General features: G+C 41.5%; 1 long non-coding RNA gene across 1 annotated transcript; it reads left to right on the plus strand.

Moving 5' to 3' along the window:
• The first annotated feature begins 2,904 nt into the window (after positions 1-2,904).
• Positions 2,905-3,457, plus strand: LOC124154948. The gene is made up of 2 exons (XR_006864056.1): positions 2,905-3,087; positions 3,377-3,457. It is a non-coding gene; the product is annotated as an uncharacterized LOC124154948 (long non-coding RNA).
• The last annotated feature ends 361 nt before the right edge of the window (positions 3,458-3,818 follow it).

Genomic DNA, 3,818 nt, shown 5'->3' on the forward strand with positions numbered 1-3,818 from the left:
TCAGCTAAAAACATAAAAAGGTTTACCTTTATAAGAAGTTAGGCATTAAAAACTTTCCATGCAGTTTTTAGGGTGGTGTTGAGAACTGTAAGCCGACAGTTGAATAAATAATCCAAAGAAAAGGCCGCGAAATAGCAAGCGGCTTATACAAATGGAGCGGTAAAAATATTTGAGAAAATTAAAAATTCATAATTCCTTTCGTACTCAAGATAAAGTTATAACTTTTTCACAAAAAAATACATTTATTGATTTTTTTTCAAATTTCATACGCAGCACCTGTACAGTAAGATACGATAGTTAGCAGACGATTGATTTGTACCTTACAAAATTCCATATTTTGCGTCCAAAAGATGTATAAACAAACATAACAACGCTCAAACTGAGTTGAAAGCATATTAAAGTTGACCAGTATGGTAATTTACAATCTACGTTTCATGCAAGAGCTAATAACAATACTGAAAAGTCTGCTGGCAACTGGATTAGGAATATAAAACGGAAAAGCCAAGTTACTAACCGAAATTCAAGGAAATATTTTTTATAACTATTGTTATGAACAAAATCGACCAAATATTGCCAACACTAAACGTAGCTACCCTTTTTGCTTTAGAATATATTTTCAGGATTGTGGAACGGTCAAATTCAAGAATCTTTGTCTCTTTATTTCCCTATCCTTCGTTAACAGCGAGGCGATGACTGTTTTGAGGCGACGATAACACGAGTTCAGAGTTTTTTTTATACCCATCTGAAAAAAGTGCCTGACGCGCCATGGGGATTTTTCGCTTAAAAAATTAGTCTGCAATAAAATCTGCGGAGAGGACGAACCTCACCAAGGAGCCCGAAAGAAAAACCTGTCTAGGCCCAACGTGAATGTGGACGTGAGTTACCTCCGTGCATTCCAACCGCTAATCTTTCGGATTGGGGTTTTTGCTCCTGGAGTTTGACTCCAACGTCGGTAGCTCAATAGCGTCCGCTTCCGTCCTTTTCGGCACTTGGTGCAGCGAAGGCAGGCTTCCTTCATGTGTCCCAGTTTTCACTTACCTGACCCCTTCAGTTAAGTGGGACTCGTGGGTGTTATTGAAAACGATCTTGGATGCAAGGGGAGGGAAGGAAGAAGCGAGAGAGAGAGAAGGCAGGGAGCGTGAGCCTCGAAGTGAGCGAGGCACGCAGTACGTGTTGAGAACTTAACATATATGATTTATTAAATATCTGAGATATTTCGAGTTGTTATGATCGGGCAGTCAACCTTCTAATAGCTCTGCTTTGCTCACGGTTTTTCAATGGAAAAATGTTCGAGATGTTAATAGGGTGTTTGGCAGGGGCTGACCAGTCATCGGCTCTCAGCATGCCACATGATTCCCGGGTAGTCGTAGGTACGCGGTGTCTTAATTTTGGACTAGGTCAGGTAATCTGCCGTAGACGTTTTAAATAGTGGAATCCTGGCAGACATTGTGTATCACTTTAATACCATAGCAACTTTTCCCAGCCAGATGGCTGTCTCCTGGGAATTTCAGGTACAGTTGGTTTCGAAAATATATAAATTACTTTATTCCGTCATGACATAGATGGAGGGTTTGAAAGAGGGTGGGGTTAATTAGGGTTAGAGGAGTGGGAAGGAGGCATTTTGGCATTTGGGGCTTGGGGTGTACGGGTGGTTCATATGTAGTCGATTAGGGGCGTTTGACCTCCCTCGCGCCCTGGAGACTCACCCATCTTATATTGAAGCAGCTAATGGAAACTTAGAATTTTTTAACTGAATAAAGCAATAAGAAATCTGCTTCATTTCTAATTACGCCCTTACCTCACAATAGAAGCGTTGTGAGGGCCCTCAGCGATCGCCGACCTGCCGCCAGACTGCCCCTGGGTACCACCCGGACATCCCAAACACCAACTACCAAAATGCGTCATTCCTCCCTACCTAACCCAAATTAACTCCCACCCTCTTTCAAACCTTTCGACAATGTCATGACGGAATAAAGTGATTTATATATTCTTGAAACTATGTAAGTGTACCTGAAATTCCCAGAAGACAACCATTTGGATGGGAAAAGTTGCTATCGTCTTAAAGTGATACACACTTACTCCCGGTATTCCGCTATTTAACGTCTTCGGCAGATTACATGACCTAGTCAAACGTCATGAAACCGCGTACCTACGACTAACCAAGGATCACGTTGCATGCTGAAAGCTGATGCCTTGTCACCCCCTGCCAAACACCCTAGTGACGTGTTGAAGGGCAGATCGGCGACTGCATTTTGCCTAAATGGTGATCATTCTATTTTTCAATAAAGGAATAATTAAAAATACAGAGCTTTTGGAGGGATAGGGACTACCCGATCATAAAAACTCTAAATATTGCCCATATCACGTTTTGGTAATTTTAATTAAATATTCATTTGCGTTATTTCTGTTTGTGAAGAACCTATTACATAAATGAATAAAATAACTTCCACGTTCGTATCGGCATCGTCAGACAATTCCGTGGAGTCGCTCTTCTGAGTCGTCGGGGTTGTGGAAAATCCCATTCGCTCCAAATGCTTGCCTCCAAGTCGAATCGGACGATATCCCATTCTCCGCTTAAGCATTCGGAGGGTGCATTTTCGGGTTGTGCGGGACATAGCAGTCATCGAACGCGCTCTCGGCCTCTTGACGGCTATCGGTAAGCGGGCCAGACTGCATGCCGCTCTCAGGGTGGTGGGGAGAAAGACGGTCGTGTGATTATCAGTTGTTTGAAGCCGGCTCTCAAGCATGTCGTCATCTTCTCCACTTTTGAAAGGCCCTCTCCCACCCTATCCACATTATCCTTACGAACACCTTTCAACTAGAGTTCTGCGATTCAATTTTTCCAGAGTGTTCACGCTGAATTAGACGGACCCCTGTCCTTCCCCACCCTCTACTATTTCCACCTAACCAACGGTTCTAGGCGTGTATATAAGCCAAGAGCGGTCACTTCCATTTCTCAATAGTTCTTCGTCCGCCGTGCTGTTCTCATACGCGAGTGCTGCCAGAATTCGTAATGTAGAGGTTGAAGCGCTGGAGTGTCTGCGGATTCCTGGACATCGTGGTTGCCTCGTCTCCTACTTTCAAAATGTAAGTCTATCATTGTATGCCGAAGAACAAGAGTTATTTCAATTGTCTTTAAAAATTTATTTGGAAGTATTTGAGATTGTGATACGGTAATCGTGTATACTGTTGAATATTTTTACTTTCACTCCGTAGTGTCTATTATTCTCTGAAACTGTCATGGGCCTTCTTGCTAGCATTGTAATTAATGACTCTTACATAATCGATATAGTATTATACTGGTAGCATTTAATAATTGTATCGTAGTACTGAGTTTAAATTGGGTATTAAAATTCATTCAATCCATTCCTTTCAGGTAACCGTGTTGGGGCTCATCGTGTCTCTGTCTGTTTTTCAGTCTCCTACTCATTAATTAAAGCACTTCCAGCTGAGTCTTCACTCAAAATTTCTCTTTTCCTACTGGTATCACTTCGTTAGTTGCTCAAATTCATCGCAATCCTTCATTTTTTTAATTACTTATTTCTTATCCAATGCTCTATTTTCTGGCAGTGCACCTGAATTTATCTTGAGCTATTTACCTTCACTGAGTTTTTCTATACATCGTTGACGTTCGTAAACCAAAGCTGCTTCCGACAATGTTGACCATCTCTATTTTTTTTACCTTAATCCAATCCTTGTGAATTCTCTCATGTTCTCAATAATGCTATTTGAATCTTCTCCTCAATGCACGCGCTTTTAACGGGCACTACATTATTTCTCAGCGTGTATTTCGAAACTCCATTCTACAATCTTTTCTT

This window comes from Ischnura elegans, chromosome 3 (genome assembly GCF_921293095.1).
Source record: "Ischnura elegans chromosome 3, ioIscEleg1.1, whole genome shotgun sequence".
NCBI lineage: Eukaryota > Metazoa > Arthropoda > Insecta > Odonata > Coenagrionidae > Ischnura > Ischnura elegans.